General features: G+C 47.4%; 2 protein-coding genes across 7 annotated transcripts in view; one reads left to right on the top strand and one right to left on the bottom strand.

Annotated features, from left to right (window-relative positions):
• Positions 1-9,104, bottom strand: part of ECM2 (extracellular matrix protein 2) — an 83,470-nt gene extending 74,366 nt beyond the window's left edge. For all 3 annotated transcript variants that reach the window (XM_063940705.1, XM_063940707.1, XM_063940706.1), the window contains exons 1-2: positions 9,055-9,104; positions 8,591-8,837 (exon numbers count right to left, since the gene is read on the bottom strand). The gene's annotated coding sequence lies outside the window, so the exon portion shown is untranslated. The remainder of the gene's footprint in view (positions 1-8,590; positions 8,838-9,054) is intronic.
• The window catches only part of CENPP (centromere protein P), a 748,246-nt gene that overhangs the window by 602,745 nt on the left and 123,161 nt on the right, over positions 1-22,340 (top strand). The gene's annotated exons all lie outside the window — the stretch shown is intronic.

Here is a 22,340-nt window from a genome sequence, read left to right as displayed (position 1 = left end):
GGGAAGACATTCCTTCTTTTGGAGTCCAGGTCCACCATCCACAACCTCAACCACAGAATACGGCGAGCCAGTACAGACGTATTTGCCGCCTTGGCAGTCAACACACCTGCCTCAGGGGACGCCTCCGGGTGAAGAAAAAGGTGGCGGTGGTACTGTGAAACAGGGAATGTCTGGCATTGTCAGATAGATCCTCGGGCAGCTCTTCTGCTAATGTCTGATCCAGTCATCAATCTATTTTGCAGTCCGAAAAGGACGCAATCGTGGTCTAAGTACAACACCCGTAAGGGAGTAATAGACTTCAGGAATCCCTCCACACGTTTACCTGTCGGTTCCTACAGTGAGGAGAGTGGTGAGAGGCAGAGTGGACGACAACCGATGGGTGACGCATGAGTTCACTAGCAGTGAATTACCTACTCGTTATATAACTCTGCAGGGGGAGGATATAGAGCTAATGACCGTTATAGACAGGGGGAATGTCTTCCCTGGATTAGACCAGGAGTCTTGTCGGATGTACACTTAATGATCAGATTGTGGTAATAGAGTTTTTACTGGGGACATCTTATTTGGGGAAGACCTAATTAAAAATGGGGTCTGAATTGGCGGCTACTATGACTGCCTTTCTCCCAAATGCTACTCCTGCACAGAAGGCAAAAGGTACCACTTTTCTCTGCTTTCAGCCTTAAGGAAAAGCGAATGTCAGGCATACCTGAGATTGTCTCGTGCTCCCAACAACCACTAAGCCCAAGGCCTAACGTTCCTGGGCTGCTCGTCAGCCTGCTTCTCATGACAAGCTTGCTGCATGACGGGACAGGCCTCCCCCTGGGATATCCCAGGGTGGGGGAGCCGACTTCTACGATTCATCCAGGCCCGGTTAATGACCACTTCAGGCGCATGGGTGCGAGAAGTTGTTTCTCACGGGTACGCAGTCTCTTCCCAGAGACGTCCTCCTCGCCAGTTCTGCACATCGGTTATCCCTTCAAATCCATTAAAGGCGCAAGCTCTACTGATGGTTTTGCGTTCCCTCCTGGATACAGGAGTGGTAGTGCCGGTACCTCTGTCCCAGAGAGGCAGAGGATACTACTTGACCCTGTTTCTAGTCCCGAAACTTGATGGGTCTTTCTGGCTTATTCTCAACCTCAAATCACTGAACAAGTTTCTGAGAGTATCCAAGTTCTGTATGGAAACACTGCGCTCAATTGTACTGGCCATGGACCCGGAGACTATATGGTATCCCTGGTTATTCAAGATGCTTACCTGCATATGCCTATTGCCATATCGCATCAGCAATGTCTGCGGTTTGCTATTTGCAACCTTCACTATCAATTTCGGGCTCTGCCGTTTGGATTGGCCACAGCCCCTCGGGTCTTCACCAAGGTTATGGCCGTGATGACTGCTCATCTCCATCACCAGGGAGTCAGAATCCTGCCGTATCTGGACGATTTGCTGATTGTGGCAAACTCCCACAATGTCCTCCTCTGTCATCTACAACTGTCGGTGTACTTCCTACAAGCCCACGGGTGGCTCATTAACTGGAAGAAGTCCTCGCTCGTCCCTGCTCGGAGCATGGTGCACCTGGGGGCACTACCAGACATACACAGTCAACGGCTGTTTCTGTCTCCAGAGAAGGTTCTGAAACTTCAGGACAGGATTAGATACTTCCTTTCTCGCCCAAGAGTGTTGGTACACTCGGTGATGCAAGTACTAGGCCTCATGGTGTCGGCTTTCGACATGGTAGAGTATGCTCAATTCCATTCCCGCACTCTACAGAGGTTAATCCTTTCCAAGTGGGACAACCTGCTCATTGTACCAGGTCTCTCATGATCTCCTTGACTCCAGAGGTTTGTCTGTCGCTGTCCTGGTGGCTACAGGACCAGCAGTTGAGCAGGGGCCGTCCCTTCTGGACCCCCAACTGGGTCCTACTGACTAGGGACGCCAGACTGAAGGGTTGGAGGCACGGTGTTGGAGCAACATTCTTTCCAGGGTCAGTGGACCATGTAGGAATCACTCCTCCCTATAAACATTCTGGGTTTGCGGGCAGTGTTCAATACTTTGTTTCTCGCCCTGCCTCTGATACTGAACAGGCCTGTTCAAGTACGGTCAGACCACACCATCACAGTGGCGTACATAAACCATCAGGGCGACACTCGAAGTCGCATGGCAATGATGGAAGTGTCAAAAATCCTTTGTTGGGCGGAACGCCTTCTGCCAGCAATATCGGCAGTGTTCATTCCGGGAGCCCTCAACTGGGAGAGTGATTTACTCACAGGAAATGCACCCTGGAGAGTGGAGTCTTCATCAGGAAGTCTTTCAACTCCTAGTGAACAAGTGATGCCTACCAGATGTAGACCTGATGGCGTCTCAACACTATCACAAAGTTGGTCTTCGGATCAAGAACCAGGGATCCTCAAGCAGAGTTCATGGATGCTATGGCAATTCCATGAAACTTTCGGCTGCCCTATGTTTTCCCTCCAGTGTCACTCCTGCCCAGGGTACTACGGAAGTTCAAACAAGAAGGAGGAATACTACTTCTAGTCACTCCAGCATGGCCCAGACATCATTGGATCTCAGACCTGCAGGGTCTATCGATAAAGCGTCCTCTTCTACTTCCTCAATGCCCAGACCTCCTCGTTCAGGGCCCTTGTGTCTATCCAGACCTGGCCAGACTGGTTTTGATGGCGTGGCTCTTGAAGCTTTACTCCTGAGAGCCAAAGGATTCTCCGAGGCGGTCATCCAAACTATGCTGAAGGCCCGCAAACCGGCATCTGTGCGGATTTATTATAAGGTCTAGAATTCTTACTTAACCTGGTGTGCTGCTAAGAATTACGATGCTTACAAATTCAGTACTTCCAGGCTTCTGATTTTTTTGCAACAAGGCCTGGATTTAGGACTTCGTCTGGCCTCCCTCAAGGTTGACATATCTGCCCTGTTGGTGTGGTTTCAGAGAAAAATTGTGTCTATACCTGACGTTCATACATTCATTCAGGGCGTACTGAGGATTCAACCTCCCTATGTCCCTCCAGTGGCTACATGGGATTTGTCTGTTGTCCTGAATGCTCTGCAAGAGTCTCCATTTGAACCTTTTGAGTCAGTGGACCTTAAATGGCTCACAGCCATGGTCCTGTTTCTGCTGGCTATTGCCTCTGCTAGAAGGGTGTCAAACTTCGGCTCTTTGTCCTGTCGTCCACCCTTTTTGATATTTCATTGTGACCGAGCAGTTCTTAGAACTCGCCCTGGTTATTTACCTAAGGTGGTGTCATCTTTTCACCTTAGTCAAGAGATTGTGGTTCCAGCCTTCATCTCATCCGAATTGTCCTCCAAAGATTGGCCTTTGGATGTGGTACGGGCTCTCCGTATATATGTGGAGAGGACTGCCTCTATCAGGAGGTGAGATACTCTCTTCGTACTTTTTTTTGTTTTCACAAACGTGGCTGGCCTGCGAACCAGCAAATATTAGCCAGATGGATTAGAATAGTGACTGCACAAGCTTATGCGCAGGCTGGACTCCCAGCTCCTGCTGCTATTAAAACCCATTCTACTCGGTCTGTTGGACCCTCTTGGGTGGCCTTTCGTGGCGTGTCCGCAGAACAATTGTGCAAGGCGGCTACGTGGTCCTCAGTGAACACATTTATTAGTTTCTATGCCTTTGATACTTCCACCTTCCAGGATGCTTCCTTTGGACGCCGGGTTCTCCTACCCGCTAAGGTGCGTCCCCTCCCTTGAGGAACTGCTTTAGGACAACCCCGATGTATTCCCTGTGGAACACAGTGTACCCCCGCTGCAGAAAATGAGATTTATGGTAGACTTACCGTGGTTAAATCTCTTTCTGCGAGGTACACTGAGTTCCACGGGGCGCCCGCCCTGACGCACTTAGCTTCTTTGCGTTTGTATGGCATTAGCTGCTAGTCCCGTCTCCTGTCGTAAGAACGTGGTTCTATGTGGCTGACATCTGCCTTCTCTTGTACCTGCTCCTGCATTGGACTGGTTAACAAAACTGAGCTTATAGTGCCTGGAGGCAAGGTTATAGAGGAGGCCCCGCAATGCATTCTTTGACAGTCTAAAGCTTTAGCCTTCTGGTGCCTCTGGATCAAGATCCATCTCTACACACTGATGTATTCTCTGTGGAACCCAGTGTACCTCGCAGAAAGTCATTTAACCATGGTAAGTCAACCATAAATCTCCTTTTTTTGTTATTATTTTCAGAAGACTTAATTTTGAGAAAATAGTATTAGTTTGTTTAAATATTCTCACACAGCAAAGAATATGTATCCAGAATGGTGAGAGAGTGAACTTAATGTAAATATAAACAGAATAGCAGTTGCTCAAATCGATTTATTGGCTCATCACAGGTGCATGTACGGGAGGGGTTAATCTAAAAAAAGAAACAAAAAATACCCCCAGCTCACTGTGAATAGGGTTGATTCTATATCGGAGTGGGAGAAGGGACCTTCTGACGTACCTAGGGGAGGAGACACGTCACCAGGGGGAGGAGCTACGGCCGAACAGGGTACCCGAAAAGTACCCTCGCAGGCTCGCTTCGCTCGCCACGCTTCGGGCTCTGTGGCTCGCTTCGCTCGCCACCTGATTACTACAGGTAATAGTTGGTGGTGTGGATAGTAGAGGAACTATCCCGCTGGCCTAGCTCCTCCCCCTTGTGTCATGGCTCCTCCCCCTGACGGAAAAGGTCCCTTGGCCCACTTGGATCTAGCATCAACCCTGTGAATAGGTCAGCAAAATAGACATACATCCTACATGATAACAGAAATGCAGAGATCTCCGTTACATACATTTGCAAACAGAGCAAATCAAAGCAATTTTTTTCTCTCTTTTTTTATTTTTATTATAGAACCACTACTGATAAATACTTGGCTCAGAACTAATCTGCTATAATAGTGTAGCCTAACAAGGCATACCATGTAGAAAAGAAAACATGGAAAGAAATACCAAAAAATTGGAATCAGGCACAAGCATGTATCGTTGTTCTAATGCTGTTGCTACAAAGTTGGGATTAGTCTACCCCAATTACATGAAAATACAAGCAACACCAAAAAGGGGGTAGCAGCGCTACTGATTAGGAATTTGAATGCAAATTAGAAGGATCAATTGAAAAGTTGCACATTTAATAAACACATACACAATTAAGACAATATTAAAATGGGTCAAAATAATGAAAGCTGCATATATAGTAGTGTCCGTTCCTAATGAGAAAAACTGCAGGCACTGCAGCAAAACTCGTTAGGTGGCATCTTGGGTCACCCCTACAACATTAATTGCTGCTTTCATGTGCCCGGACCAATACTGGACTCTTCCAACTTTGCAGGAAAATCGTGGTGGACAGCTTTTGGAGTTCTAACAGAGTTATTTCCACAAGAAAGACACCGCATCCTAGTGAGGACCCTATATCTTGGATATCACCGTTATGCAAAAGGGACGTTCATAGAGCGACTACACCTCCAGCGGCGCCAGTGTGGTAAAGTTACATTTGTGGGACTGCAACATCAGTTCTTTGATTGCTCCTTTTCCACCCATCTGCAGTCCAGTTTTTATCACTAGGAACGGACACTACCGTATATGCAGCTTTCATTATTTTGACCCATTTTAATATTGTCTTAATTGTGTATGTGTTTATTAAATGTGCAACTTTTCAATTGATCCTTCTAATTGGCATTCAAATTCCTAAGCAGTAGCGCTGCAACCCCCTTTTTGGGTTGCTTGTATTTAGAAAAGAAAACAAAATGCATCAAATGACCCCTGTGTTTATTGATGTCCAGATTGGGGTGGGGAAATCTGGGCATTAAAACACTCTCATTTCTGGACTTCTAAATGTTTTCTAGCATAGGATGTTGGCAATAATTTCTAGGTCATACTTGCCAGCTTTGCATTTTTCCCTCTCCAGAATGCAGATGATCACTCTGGGGATGGGGACAGGCACTTCATGTCATTGTTACCAGCCTGTGTCACAGCAAATTGTCACAAATTGTGGGTGCTCATGAAGGGGCATGGTTAAAATGCTGCTAAACACGTCATTGGCCCTGCCCCTCCATATGGACCCATGATTCCCGATAATGGGCCGGATGTATTGGAATGCGAGATGGCCGGAGCTCCAAGACTCTGGCCGAACTCATAAATTTTTTTAAAGCCGCAAACGTTTACAAGGCAAAACCAGGTTGGTTTTGCTTAGTAAATGTTTGCTGCTTTAAAAAATGTACAAGTTCGTCCGGAGTCTCGGAACCCCAGCCGCCTCGCATTCCAATACATCCAGTTCATTATCTCCTTATCCTGCCCATTTCACTAGGAAGTGGGCAGGATGCGGGAGATCTACCTACTCTTCCGGGGTCCAGATCATGTCTTAGACTTTATATAGAACCTGGTAGATGCAGCTTGACCCTCGGATGAACCAACTATGATATATTGAAGTTTAAATTTTTTCTTGTTGGCACCCATAACTATTAGGATGATGCTTAAATCCAGTGTCCACTGCTATGGTGAAAATCTTTCAGTTGGTGGAAAAGTTTCCAACCTCCCCCCTACATGGAATCAATATTTGTCTGGTGGGGGACTTTATATCAAACATGTTTGATTTAAACTATAAGATGGAACAACCATTTTCAACCATTTTGTTAGCATTTTCACGCTAACAGACGAATATCGTTCAGTACAAAATACTGTACGTTTAGTTGCGAAGATGGAACAATAATTGTGCAGTGTATGGCAAGTACTTTCACTAATTTGGAACACGCAGAAAGGAAAACAGGCATTGTAGTAGTGTATCACCATACACACTGGGTAAGTGCAACCTCAAGCTTACAACATGCATTCACACAAAACTGTATTCGTTTTATAAGTGTGACCCGGGAAATCATGAGGCCACAAGTCAAGAGGCCTATTTCACATACATAAAATAATTTGCCTTGTGCCGGCCCCACCTCCAAACGTGTGACATAATGACTTTGCACCAAGGGGGTGGGACTGCCGGGACCACTGTTAAGTAGCTGCCGCCGGGACTACTTAGAATCGCGCTGGAGTGTAGTAAGGAAGATCTATGCTGCAGGGTGCCATTCCAGGAACCATTCATGCCAGATACATATGCCATGGAGCAGCGACAGTGCTGCCCACTAGGCCCTGGGCAGCGGTACACCTAGCACTAATGTAAAGTACATACTGGTAATTATTACACAAATGTAAATATGGTTTGCAAACCAAAATATTAACATTTCAGAAATGAAAGGCAATTCAGCATCAGCAACTGCATTGTGCACAGGAAGAAAAATTTTTCTGTTTAATGTTTTTACCTGTAACTCTAAACTAAAAAAAGATTCTGTTTAATTAGTCTCCAGATGCAAAATGGAAGTGAAACCATTACGCTGATTTATATATAGCTGTATATAAAATAGATTCTGTTTCTGTAGTGTTCAAACATGTTCGAATTTTGTGAAAGTCAGGGGAAGCGTCTTTATGCCCCGGGGGAGCTCACCATAGTAATGTATCCATGCTGATTCAACCACTGAATTTACTAAATCAGATTACAACCTTCTCTGTCTATAGAGAGCGCAAGCAGCACAATGCATTTGGTCCTTTGGCTGACAGGGCACAGCTGGGAACACACTCTCTAAATAATGTGCTTACATAGGCAAGATAAGTATAACGTTCTTTTAAAGGGCCTCTGGTTACATTTGCTGTTAATCCAATTCCATTGAAAGTATACACAGTTTCTTTCTTAACAGCTTCCAGGTGTTTTGATTCAACTTTGAATTTATAACTGTAAATCTCCCCACCCCAACCTCAACTGGAAGAGTTACAGCAAATGAGTTAAAGAAAACAGTACATCCAGTTCTCACACATTATGCAGACTGTTTCAGTTATTCTTGCTCCATCAAAGTGAAACCTTGGGTTCCTGTACCAGTAAAGGCAGATAAGTACATATATCTCAGCATCATGTATAGTAGCTGCCATAGAATCTCTATTTTTCTCCCTGCAGCGCACAGTAAAGGTTAATAACAGGTGTTGTGTTTTATCTGCTGCCCTTAGTGGTCCTCGGACCACAGATTGGTCTAGGAACAGTGAGTCCTAATTTAAAAATTACAAAAACTTTGGAGACAGCATTTTATTTTAATACTCGACTAACTTTTTCTGTTTATGTATTTTATGCCCTGCACAAACATAGGTCATCTTACTTTCGCTCAAAATGTCTTTTATGTCCTTTTTGTCCCATAGTTCTCTCCATCTGAGTTTACATACCCGGCCACTGAGCCCTAATCTTTCAGCCCACTTGTATCAGATCAGTTTTGCGTTACACAAAGAAAGTCCCAATGACACTGTTCTGTGCTGCATTTTCTTAACAGGATAACATCCGTTAAAATGAACTTATGTAAACTTGTTGACAATGGACTGCAATCCCTGCTCACACTAGAATGAGACGTCTTTGCTTCCAGATTTATCCTTGGGAAAAATCCCTTCTGTATCAGTTTATTCAAAGTAATGAAATCCTCAACTAGAGCCCTGGATATATTGCTAACTAGGTGCTAAGCATGTCTCAAAAAGAAAATCCAAATGTGAGTGGTGTTTTGTAGGGGTAATGGACATAGTACGTTACCACAAGCTCAGGGACTGCATGCAGGGCCAACTCCCTCTGCGAAGTTTCTGCTGACTTGTTTGGGGTTTAGCAGACTTCGTGTCTGCTCCGCTTCGGATGTGACAGCTGCACTCGGAGCAGTTTCACTGCACGTTGCACAGCCTTCTATGTTGAAAGTTTTTCCCAGCTGGCTGTTCTGGAGTGTCACCAATACAGAGGTTATTGCCGTCTTGTTAATCTCCTTTCCCTTAATTAATAGCCTGTAGATCTGTAATGAGAATTCAGGGAAACATCGATGTTAGAGGAACTACCTTGTTTTACTGAAACGTTGAGAAAACACAAAGCTTTAATATGCTAACTTCACACAATCTGGTTATTGAAAGCATATATCCTGCGGCTTTTTTTGTTAAAGCATCGCAGATTGTGCTTTTCTCTAACGTAGACAGATTTGTGATTGTCTAATAGACAAATGTTGTTTGCACTACCTATGTCTTCAGAGGGGAGCATAATGCAAGTCTGTCTGTGATGTGAGACAGAAATATGAGACTGTAATGAATCAGTTTTTCAGTTCTGTAGAGAGAGAAAAAAAAGCCCAGCTTTGAGCCTATTACTGGGATCAAAACTTGCCACAAAGAGACAGGCAGAATAAAATCCCAGTTTTATGCTTATTATATTACACACACAGGGCTTGATCCTGAGACGAACAGTAAGGCAGATGCCCACTGAGAACTGCATGCTAATGCAACACAGTCGTATTCTGAGACGTACGCATCTATGTCTTCGCACCTCCCCACTTGTACGTCCGCAAGAGCAGCCATTACTATCAACGGTAGTTACACCTTCACTCACGTACTAGGTGTCAAGTCACTGAGATATTTTGTTGATTCAGATCGGGATCTCTAGAGCCAGCTATACTTGCAGGAGAGACTATGATGCTTGAGGGCCTGATAATGCTTCCCCTCATGCAGGTTACTTTTACAAGTATGTACAGTATATAAAATAACCGGATACTGGGCAGAGGTGGGTATCAGGATAACCTGAGGTAGTATAACAAATCTGGAACAGGCTGAGGAATACAGGAGTGAGTGCCAGAAGCAGGGACATAACCAGAATTTGGTGGGCCCCATAGGAACATTTTGAAGTGGCCCCTGTCCCGATGTTTCTAGATATACCTGTCTGCAGCAGTTGTTAATTTTATACCCCATAGTAGTGCCCTAGTTTATTTTATGAACCATAATAGTGCCTTAGTTTACATGATGTCGCATTGTAGGGCTGTCAGTACACATTATGCAACACCAGTACATCCAATTCACATTATGACGTACAGTGTCCCCAGTTCTTATTGTGCCGCATTAGTAATGTCCGGAGTTAATATTATGCCACGCTATAGTGCCTCTACTTCATATTATGCCACATTACAATGTCCCCATTCATATTATGTAACATTATAATGCCCTCCAGTTAACTTTCTACCATCTTACAATGAGCCAGTCCAGGGGTATAACAAGATATTTTGTAGGCCCCAATGCAAAAGTTTATAAGGACCCCTATGTATATAAAGGTGAAAAATGTATGTAAAACATGCAACTCTGTATGAAAGGTCGACTGCAGGTGATGTTAGAACGGAGTGCTGTGCACAATGGAAGCAGACTGCAGGTGATGTTAGAACGGAGTGCTGTGCACAATGGAAGCAGACTGCAGGTGATGTTAGAACGGAGTGCTGTGCACAATGGAAGCAGACTGCAGGTGATGTTAGAACGGAGTGCTGTGCACAATGGAAGCAGACTGCAGGTGATGTTAGAACGGAGTGCTGTGCACAATGGAAGCATGCTGCAGGTGATGTTAGAACGGAGTGCTGTGCACAATGGAAGCAGACTGCAGGTGATGTTAGAACGGAGTGCTGTGCACAATGGAAGCATGCTGCAGGTGATGTTAGAACGGAGTGCTGTGCACAATGGAAGCAGACTGCAGGTGATGTTAGAACGGAGTGCTGTGCACAATGGAAGCAGACTGCAGGTGATGTTAGAACGGAGTGCTGTGCACAATGGAAGCAGACTGCAGGTGATGTTAGAACGGAGTGCTGTGCACAATGGAAGCAGACTGCAGGTGATGTTAGAACAGAGTGCTGTGCACAATGGAAGCAGACTGCAGGTGATGTTAGAACGGAGTGCTGTGCACAATGGAAGCATGCTGCAGGTGATGTTAGAACGGAGTGCTGTGCACAATGGAAGCAGACTGCAGGTGATGTTAGAACAGAGTGCTGTGCACAATGGAAGCATGCTGCAGGTGATGTTAGAACGGAGTGCTGTGCACAATGGAAGCAGACTGCAGGTGATGTTAGAACGGAGTGCTGTGCACAATGGAAGCAGACTGCAGGTGATGTTAGAACAGAGTGCTGTGCACAATGGAAGCAGACTGCAGGTGATGTTAGAACGGAGTGCTGTGCACAATGGAAGCATGCTGCAGGTGATGTTAGAACGGAGTGCTGTGCACAATGGAAGCAGACTGCAGGTGATGTTAGAACGGAGTGCTGTGCACAATGGAAGCATGCTGCAGGTGATGTTAGAACGGAGTGCTGTGCGTAATGGAAGCAGCTAGCAGGCTACATACTATTTCTCTGACGTCCTAGTGGATGCTGGGAACTCCGTAAGGACCATGGGGAATAGCGGCTCCGCAGGAGACTGGGCACAAAAGTAAAAGCTTTCTGACTAGCTGGTGTGCACTGGCTCCTCCCCCTATGACCCTCCTCCAAGCCTCAGTTAGATTTTTGTGCCCGGCCGAGAAGGGTGCATGCTAGGTAGCTCTCCAGAGCTGCTTAGAGTAAAAGTTTTAAATAGGTTTTTTTTATTTTCAGTGAGACCTGCTGGCAACAGGCTCACTGCATCGTGGGACTAAGGGGAGAAGCAGCGAACTCACCTGCATGCAGAGTGGATTGGGCTTCTTTGCTACTGGACATTAGCTCCAGAGGGACGATCACAGGTTCAGCCTGGATGGGTCCCGGAGCCGCGCCGCCGGCCCCCTTACAGAGCCAGAAGAGCGAAGAGGTCCGGAAAAATCGGCGGCAGAAGACGTTCCTGTCTTCAATAAGGTAGCGCACAGCACTGCAGCTGTGCGCCATTGCTCTCAGCACACTTCACACTCCGGTCACTGAGGGTGCAGGGCGCTGGGGGGGAGCGCCCTGAGACGCAATAAAACATGTTTTAAACCTTATATGGCTAAAGAAATGCATCACATATAGCTCCTGGGCTATATGGATGCATTTAACCCCTGCCAGTTTTCCTAAAAAAAGCGGGAGAAAAATAAGAATTTACTTACCGATAATTCTATTTCTCGGAGTCCGTAGTGGATGCTGGGGTTCCTGAAAGGACCATGGGGAATAGCGGCTCCGCAGGAGACAGGGCACAAAAAGTAAAGCTTTAGGATCAGGTGGTGTGCACTGGCTCCTCCCCCTATGACCCTCCTCCAAGCCAGTTAGGTACTGTGCCCGGACGAGCGTACACAATAAGGGAGGAATTTTGAATCCCGGGTAAGACTCATACCAGCCACACCAATCACACCGTACAACTTGTGATCTAAACCCAGTTAACAGTATGATAACAGCGGAGCCTCTGAAAAGATGGCTCACAACAATAATAACCCGATTTTTGTAACTATGTACAAGTATTGCAGATAATCCGCACTTGGGATGGGCGCCCAGCATCCACTACGGACTCCGAGAAATAGAATTATCGGTAAGTAAATTCTTATTTTCTCTATCGTCCTAGTGGATGCTGGGGTTCCTGAAAGGACCATGGGGATTATACCAAAGCTCCCAAACGGGCGGGAGAGTGCGGATGACTCTGCAGCACCGAATGAGAGAACTCCAGGTCCTCTTTTGCCAGGATATCAAATTTGTAGAATTTTACAAACGTGTTCTCCCCTGACCACGTAGCTGCTCGGCAGCGTTGTAATGCCGAGACCTCTCGGGCAGCCACCCAAGATGAGCCCACCTTCCTTGTGGAATGGGCCTTAACCGATTTAGACTGTGGCAGGCCTGCCTCAGAATGTGCAAGTTGAATTGTGGTACAAATCCAACGAGCAATCGACTGCTTAGAAGCAGGCGCACCCAACTTGTTGGGTGCATACAGTATAAACAGCGAGTCAGATTTTCTGACTCCAGCTGTCCTGGAATATATTTTCAGGGCCCTGACAACTTCTAGCAACTTGGAGTCCTCCAAGTCCCTAGTAGGTGCAAGGCACCACAATAAGCTGGTTCAGGTGAAACACTGACACCACCTTAGGGAGAGAACTGGGGACGAGTCCGCAGCTCTGCCCTGTCCGAATGGACAAACAGATATGGGCTTTTTTGAGAAAAAACCACCAATTTGACACTCGCCTGGTCCAGGCCAGGGCCAAGAGCATGATCACTTTTTATGTGAGATGCTGCAAATCCACATATTTGACTGGTTTTAAACCAATGTGATTTGAGAAATCCCAGAACTACGTTGAGATCCCACAGTGCCACTGGAGGCACAAAAAAGGGGTTTGTATATGCAATACTCCCTTGACAAACTTCTGGACTTCAGGAACTGAAGCCAATTTTTTCTGGAAGAAAATTTACAGGGCCGAATTTGAACCTTAATGGACCCCAATTTGAGGCCCATAGACACTCCTGTTTGCAGGAAATGCAGGAAACGACCGAGTTGAAATTTCTTTGTGGGGCCTTCCTGGCCTCACACCACGCAACAAATTTTCGCCACACGTGGTGATAATGTTGTGCGGTCACCTCCTTTCTGGCTTTGACCAGGGTAGGAATGACCTCTTCCGGAATGCCTTTTTTCCCTTAGGATCCGGCTTTCCATCGCCATGCCGACAAACGCAGCTGCGGTAAGTCTTGGAACAGACATGGTACTTGCTGAAGCAAGTCCCTTCTTAGCGGCAGAGGCCATAAGACCTCTGTAAGCATCTCTTGAAGTTCCGGGTACCAAGTCCTTCTTGGCCAATCCGGAGCCATGAGTATAGTTCTTACTCCTCTACGTCTTATAATTCTCAGCACCTTAGGTATGAGAAGCAGAGGAGGGAACACATACACCGACTGGTACACCCACGGTGTTACCAGAACGTCCACATCTATTGCCTGAGGGTCCCTTGACCTGGCGCAATACCTGTCCCGTTTTTTGTTCAGACGGGACGCCATCATGTCCACCTTTGGTATTTCCCAACGGTTTACAATCATGTGGAAAAAACTTCTCAATGAAGTTTCCACTCTCCCGGGTGGAGGTCGTGCTGAGGAAGTCTGCTTCCCAGTTTCCATTCCCGGGATGAAAAACTGCTGACAGTGTTATCACATGATTTTCCGCCCAGCGAAAAGTCCTTGCAGTTTCTGCCATTGCCCTCCTGCTTCTTGTGTCGCCCTGTCTGTTTACGTGGGCGACTGCCGTGATGTTTTTCCCACTGGATCAATACCGGCTGACCTTGAAGCAGAGGTCTTGCTAAGCTTAGAGCATTATAAATTTACCCTTAGCTCCAGTATATTTATGTGGAGAAAAGTCTCCATACTTGATCACACTCCCTGGAAATTTTTCCCTTGTGTGACTGCTCCCCAGCCTCTCAGGCTGGGCTCCGTGGTTACCAGCATCCAATCCTGAATGCCGAATCTGCGGCCCTCTAGAAGATGAGCACTCTATAACCACCACAGGAGAGACACCCTTGTCCTTGGATATTGGGTTATCCGCTGATGCATCTGAAGATGCGATCCGGACCATTTGTCCAGCAGATCCCACTGAAAAGTTCTTACGTGAAATCTGCCGAATGGAATTGCTTCGTAGGAAGCCACCATTTTTACCAGGACCCTTGTGCAATGATGCACTGTTTTTAGGAGGTTCCTGACTTGCTCGGATAACTCCCTGGCTTTCTCTTCCGGGAGAAACACCTTTTTCTGGACTGTGTCCAGAATCATCCCTAGGCACAGCAGACGTGTCGTCGGGATCAGCTGCGATTTTGGAATATTTAGAATCCACCCGTGCTGATTGTAGCAGTATCCGAGATAGTGCTACTCCGACCTCCAACTGTTCCCTGGACTATGCCCCTATCAGGAGATCGTCCAAGTAAGGGATAATTAAGACGCCTTTTCTTCGAAGAAGAATCATCAATTCGGCCATTACCTTGGTAAAGACCCCGGGGTGCCGTGGACAATCCAAACGGCAGCGTCTGAAACTGATAGTGACAGTTCTGCACCACGAACCTGAGGTACCCTTAGTGAAAAGGGCAAATTTGGGACATAGAGGTAAGCATCCCTGATGTCCCAGGACACTATATAGTCCCCTTCTTCCTGGTTCGTTATCACTGCTCTGAGTGACTTCATCTTAATTTGAACCTTTGTAAGTGTTCAAAAAAAATTTTTAGAATAAGTCTCACCTAGCCTTCTGGCTTCAGTACCACAATATAGTGTGGAATAAAACCCCTTTTCTGTAGTAGGAGGGGTAATTTAATTGTCACCTGCTGGGAACACAGCTTGTGAATTTTTTCCCATACTACCTCCTTGTCGGAGGGAGACTTGGTAAAGCAGACTTCAGGAGCCTGCGAAGGGGAAACGTCTCGACATTCCCATCTGTACCCCCGGGATACTACTTGTAGGATCCAGGGGTCCAGTACGGTCTCAGCGCCATGCTGAGAACTTGTCAGACGCGGTGGAACGCTTCTGTTCCTGGGAATAGGCTGCCTGTTGCAGTCTTCTTCCTTTTCCTCTATCCCTGGGCAGATATGATCTTATAGGGACAAGAGGACTGAGGCTGAAAAGACGGTGTCTTTTTCTGCAGAGATGTGACTTAGGGTAAAAAACGGTGGATTTTCCAGCAGTTGCCGTGACCACCAGGTCCGATGGACCGACCCCAAACAAGTCCTCTTCCTTTATACGGCCATACTGTGCCGTTTGGAATCTGCATCACCTGACCACTGTCGTGTCCATAACATCTTCTGGCAGTTATGGACATCGCGTTTATTCATGATGCCAGAGTGCAAATATCCCTCTGTGCATCTCGCATATATAGAAATGCTCTATAGTCAATAAAATACTGTCCCTGTCAAGGGTATCAATATTTTTAGTCAGGGAATCCGACCAAGCCACCCCAGCTCTGCACATCCAGGCTGAGGCGATCGCTGGCCGCAGTATAACACCAGTATGTGTGTATATACTTTTTATTATATTTTCCAGCCTTGTCAGCTGGTCCTTGAGGACGGCCCTATCTATAGACGGTACCGCCACTTGTTTTGATAAGCGTGTGAGCGCCTTATCCACCTTAAGGGGTGTTTCCCAACGCGCCCTAACTTCTGGCGGGAAAGGGTATACCGCCCATAATTTTCTATCGGGGGGAACCCACGCATCATCACACACTTTATTTAATTTATCTGATTCAGGAAAAACTATGGTAGTTTTTTCACATCCCACATAATACCCTCTTTTGTGGTACTTGTAGTATCAGAAATACGTAACACCTCCTTCATTGCCTTTAACGTGTGGCCCTAATAAGGAATACGTTTGTTTATTCACCGTCGACACTGGATTCAGTGTCCCTGTCTGTGTCTGTGTCGACCGACTAAAGTAAACGGGCGTTTTAAAACCCTTGACGGTGTTTTTGAGACGTCTGGACCGTACTAATTGTTTGTCGGCCGTCTCATGTCGTCAACCGACCTTGCAGCGTGTTGACATTATCACGTAATTTCCTAAATAAGCCATCCATTCCGGTGTCGACTCCCTAGAGAGTGACATCACCATTACAGGCAATTGCTCCGCCTCCTCACCAACATCGTCCTCCTACCTGTCGACACACACGTACCGACACACAGCACACACACAGGGAATGCTCTGATAGAGGACAGGACCCACTAGCCCTTTGGAGAGACAGAGGGAGAGTTTGCCAGCACACACCAAAAACGCTATAATTATATAGGGACAACCTTATATAAGTGTTTTCCCTTATAGCATCTTAATATATATATAAGCATATCGCCAAATTAGTGCCCCCCCTCTCTGTTTTAACCCTGTTTCTGTAGTGCAGTGCAGGGGAGAGCCTGGGAGCCTTCCCTCCAGCCTTTCTGTGAGGGAAAATGGCGCTGTGTGCTGAGGAGATAGGCCCCGCCCCTTTTTCGGCGGCCTCGTCTCCCGCTCTTAACGGATTCTGGCAGGGGTTAAATATCTCCATATAGCCTCCGGAGGCTATATGTGAGGTATTTTTAGCCAAAATAGGTATTCATTTGCCTCCCAGGGCGCCCCCCTCCCAGCGCCCTGCACCCTCAGTGACTGCCGTGTGAAGTGTGCTGAGAGGAAAATGGCGCACAGCTGCAGTGCTGTGCGCTACCTTTAGAAGACTGAGGAGTCTTCTGCCGCCGATTCTGGACCTCTTCTTACTTCAGCATCTGCAAGGGGGCCGGCGGCAAGGCTCCGGTGACCATCCAGGCTGTACCTGTGATCGTCCCTCTGGAGCTGATGTCCAGTAGCCAAGAAGCCAATCCATCCTGCACGCAGGTGAGTTCACTTCTTCTCCCCTAAGTCCCTCGTTGCAGTGATCCTGTTGCCAGCAGGACTCACTGTAAAATAAAAAACCTAAGCTAAACTTTCCTAAGCAGCTCTTTAGGAGAGCCACCTAGATTGCACCCTTCTCGGCCGGGCACAAAATCTAACTGGCTTGGAGGAGGGTCATAGGGGGAGGAGCCAGTGCACACCACCTGATCCTAAAGCTTTACTTTTTGTGCCCTGTCTCCTGCGGAGCCGCTATTCCCCATGGTCCTTTCAGGAACCCCAGCATCCACTAGGACGATAGAGAAAGGCCGCCGAAAAGGGGGCGGAGCCTATCTCCTCAGCACATAAGCGCCATTTTCCCTCACAGCTCCGCTGGAAGGACGGCTCCCTGACTCTCCCCTGCAGTCCTGCTACAGAATCAGGGTAAAACAAGAGAGGGGGGGCACTAATTGGCAGAAAATACTTATACAGCAGCTATAGAAGGGAGAAACACTTATATAAGGTTATCCCTGCATATATATAGCGCTCTGGTGTGTGCTGGCAAACTCTCCCTCTGTCTCCCCAAAGGGCTCGTGGGGTCCTGTCCTCTATCAGAGCATTCCCTGTGTGTGTGCTGTGTGTCGGTACGATTGTGTCGACATGTATGAGGAGGAAAATGATGTGGAGGCGGAGCAATTGCCTGTAATAGTGATGTCACCCCCTAGGGAGTCGACACCTGACTGGATGGTCGTATGGAAGGAATTACGTGAAAGTGTCAGCACTTTGCAAAAAACTGTTGACGACATGAGACAGCCGGCAAATCAGTTAGTGCCTGTCCAGGCGTCTCAAACACCGTCAGGGGCTCTAAAGCGCCCGTTACCTCAGATGGTCGACACAGACCCAGACACGGATACTGACTCCAGTGTCGACGGTGACGAGACAAACGTAATGTCCAGTAGGGCCACACATTACATGATCACGGCAATGAAGGAGGCTTTGAACATTTCTGATACTACAAGTACCACAAAAAGGGGTATTATGTGGGGTGTGAAAAAACTACCCATAGTTTTTCCTGAATCAGATGAATTAAATGAGGTGTGTGACAAAGCGTGGGTTTCCCCCGATAAAAAACTGCTGATTTCTAATAAATTATTGGCATTATACCCTTTCCCGCCAGAGGTTAGGGCGCGTTGGGAAACACCCCCTAGGGTAGATAAGGCGCTCACACGCTTATCAAAACAAGTGGCGTTACCGTCTCCTGATACGGCCGCCCTCAAGGAACCAGCTGATAGAAAGCTGGAAAATATCCTAAAAGGTATATACACACATACTGGTGTTATACTACGACCAGCAATCGCCTCAGCCTGGATGTGCAGCGCTGGAGTGGCTTGGTCGGATTCCCTGACTGAAAATATTGATACCCTGGATAGGGACAGTATATTATTGACTATAGAGCATTTAAAGGATGCATTACTATATATGCGAGATGCACAGAGGGATATTTGCACCCTGGCATCAAGAGTAAGTGCGTTGTTCATTTCTGCCAGAAGAAGTTTATGGACACGACAGTGGTCAGGGATTGCGGATTCCAAACGGCATATGGAAGTTTTGCCGTATAAAGGGGAGGAGTTATTTGGGGTCGGTCTGTCAGACCTGGTGGCCACGGCGACGGCTGGGAAATCCACCTTTTTACCCCAGGTCACCTCTCAGCAGAAAAAGACACCGTCTTTTCAAACTCAGTCCTTTCGTCCCCATAAGGGCAAGCGGGCAAAAGGCCACTCATTTCTGCCCCGGGGCAGAGGAAGGGGAAAAAGACTGCAGCAGGCAGCCTCTTCCCAGGATCAGAAGCCCTCCCCCGCTTCTGCCAAGTCTTCAGCATGACGCTGGGGCTTTACAAGCGGACTCAGGCACAGTGGGGGCCCGTCTCAAAAATTTCAACGCGCAGTGGGCTCACTCGCAAGTGGACCCCTGGATCCTGCAGGTAGTATCACAGGGGTACAAATTGGAATTCGAGACGTCTCCCCCTCGCCGGTTCCTGAAGTCTGCTCTACCAACGTCTCCCTCCGACAGGGAGGCAGTATTGGAAGCTATTCACAAGCTGTATTCCCAGCAGGTGATAATCAAGGTACCCCTCCTACAACAGGGAAAGGGGTATTCCACGCTGTTTGTGGTACCGAAGCCGGACGGCTCGGTGAGACCGATTTTAAATCTGAAATCCTTGAACACTTACATAAAAAGGTTCAAATTCAAGATGGAATCACTCAGAGCAGTGATAGCGAACCTGGAAGAAGGGGACTATATGGTGTCTCTGGACATCAAAGATGCTTATCTCCATGTCCCAATCTACCCTTCTCACCAAGGGTACCTCAGGTTTGTGGTACAGAACTGTCATTATCAGTTTCAGACACTGCCGTTTGGATTGTCCACGGCACCACGGGTCTTTACCAAGGTAATGGCCGAAATGATGATTCTTCTTCCAAGAAAAGGCGTCTTAATTATCCCTTACTTGGACGATCTCCTGATAAGGGCAAGATCCAGGGAACAGCTAGAGGTCGGAGTAGCACTATCTCAGGTGGTACTACGTCAGCACGGGTGGATTCTAAATATTCCAAAATCGCAGCTGATTCCAACAACACGTCTACTGTTCCTAGGGATGATTCTGGACACAGTCCAGAAAAAGGTGTTTCTCCCGGAGGAGAAGGCCAGGGAGTTATCCGAGCTAGTCAGGAACCTCCTGAAACCAGGACAAGTTTCAGTGCATCAATGCACAAGGGTCCTGGGAAAGATGGTGGCTTCTTACGAAGCGATTCCATTCGGAAGATTCCATGCAAGAACCTTTCAGTGGGATCTGCTGGACAAATGGTCCGGATCGCATCTTCAGATGCATCAGCGGATAACCCTATCTCCAAGGACAAGGGTGTCTCTCCTGTGGTGGTTGCAGAGTGCTCATCTTCTAGAGGGCCGCAGATTCGGCATTCAGGACTGGATTCTGGTGACCACGGATGCCAGCCTGAGAGGCTGGGGAGCAGTCACACAGGGAAGAAATTTCCAGGGCTTGTGGTCAAGCATGGAAACGTCTCTTCACATAAATATCCTGGAACTAAGGGCAATTTACAATGCCCTAAGCCAAGCAAGGCCTCTGCTTCAGGGTCAGTCGGTATTGATCCAATCGGACAACATCATGGCAGTCGCCCACGTAAACAGACAGGGCGGCACAAGAAGCAGGAGGGCAATGGCAGAAGCTGCAAGGATTCTTCGCTGGGCGGAAAATCATGTGATAGCACTGTCAGCAGTGTTCATTCCGGGAGTGGACAACTGGGAAGCAGACTTCCTCAGCAGACACGACCTCCACCCGGGAGAGTGGGGACTTCATCCAGAAGTCTTCCACATGATTGTAAACCGTTGGGAAAAACCAAAGGTGGACATGATGGCGTCCCGCCTCAACAAAAAACTAGACAGATATTGCGCCAGGTCAAGGGACCCTCAGGCAATAGCTGTGGACGCTCTGGTAACACCGTGGGTGTACCAGTCAGTGTATGTGTTCCCTCCTCTGCCTCTCATACCCAAGGTATTGAGAATTATAAGACGGAGAGGAGTAAGAACTATACTCGTGGCTCCGGATTGGCCAAGAAGGACTTGGTACCCGGAACTTCAAGAGATGCTCACAGAGGACCCGTGGCCTCTACCTCTAAGGAAGGACCTGCTCCAGCAGGGACCTTGTCTGTTCCAAGACTTACCGCGGCTGCGTTTGACGGCATGGAAGTTGAACGCCGGATCCTGAAGGAAAAAGGCATTCCAGATGAAGTCATCCCTACCCTGGTCAAGGCCAGAAAGGATGTAACCGCAAAACATTATCACCGCATTTGGCGAAAATATGTTGCGTGGTGTGAGGCCAAGAAGGCCCCTACAGAGGAATTTCAACTGGGTCGTTTCCTGCATTTCCTGCAAACAGGACTATCTATGGGCCTAAAATTAGGGTCCATTAAGGTTCAAATTTCGGCCCTGTCGATCTTCTTCCAAAAAGAACTGGCTTCAGTGCCTGAAGTTCAGACGTTTGTAAAAGGGGTACTGCATATACAGCCTCCTTTTGTGCCTCCAGTGGCATCTTGGGATCTCAATGTAGTGTTGAGTCTCCTAAAATCACATTGGTTTGAACCACTCACCACTGTGGAATTGAAATATCTCACATGGAAAGTGGTCATACTGTTAGCTCTGGCTTCAGCCAGGCGTGTCTCAGAATTGGCGGCTTTGTCATATAAAAGCCCTTACCTAATTTTTCATTCAGACAGGGCAGAACTGAGGACTCGCCCTCAATTTCTCCCTAAGGTGGTTTCAGCGTTTCACATGAACCAGCCTATTGTGGTGCCTGCGGCTACTAGGGACTTGGAGGACTCCAAGTTGCTGGACGTAGTCAGGGCCCTGAAAATATATGTTTCCAGGACGGCTGGAGTCAGAAAATCTGACTCGCTGTTTATCCTGTATGCACCCAACAAGCTGGGTGCTCCTGCTTCTAAGCAGACGATTGCTCGTTGGATTTGTAGTACAATTCAGCTTGCACATTCTGTGGCAGGCCTGCCACAGCCAAAATCTGTAAAAGCCCATTCCACAAGGAAAGTGGGCTCATCTTGGGCGGCTGCCCGAGGGGTCTCGGCTTTACAACTTTGCCGAGCAGCTACTTGGTCAGGGGCAAACACGTTTGCTAAATTCTACAAATTTGATACCCTGGCTGAGGAGGACCTGGAGTTCTCTCATTCGGTGCTGCAGAGTCATCCGCACTCTCCCGCCCGTTTGGGAGCTTTGGTATAATCCCCATGGTCCTTACGGAGTTCCCAGCATCCACTAGGACGTCAGAGAAAATAAGAATTTACTTACCGATAATTCTATTTCTCGTAGTCCGTAGTGGATGCTGGGCGCCCATCCCAAGTGCGGATTGTCTGCAATACTTGTATATAGTTATTGTTACAAAAATCGGGTTGTTTATTGTTGTGAGCCATCTTTTCAGAGGCTCCTACGTTTATCATACTGTTAACTGGGTTCAGATCACAAGTTGTACGGTGTGATTGGTGTGGCTGGTATGAGTCTTACCCGGGATTCAAGATCCTTCCTTATTATGTACGCTCGTCCGGGCACAGTATCCTAACTGAGGCTTGGAGGAGGGTCATAGGGGGAGGAGCCAGTGCACACCAGCTAGTTAGAAAGCTTTTACTTTTGTGCCCAGTCTCCTGCGGAGCCGCTATTCCCCATGGTCCTTACGGAGTTCCCAGCATCCACTACGGACTACGAGAAATAGAATTA

The sequence above is a fragment of the Pseudophryne corroboree genome, chromosome 9, assembly GCF_028390025.1.
Source record: "Pseudophryne corroboree isolate aPseCor3 chromosome 9, aPseCor3.hap2, whole genome shotgun sequence".
Classification (NCBI taxonomy): Eukaryota; Metazoa; Chordata; class Amphibia; order Anura; family Myobatrachidae; genus Pseudophryne; species Pseudophryne corroboree.
The sequence above is the reverse complement of the archived record's forward strand: the minus strand, read 5'-3'. Positions and strand labels throughout refer to the sequence as shown.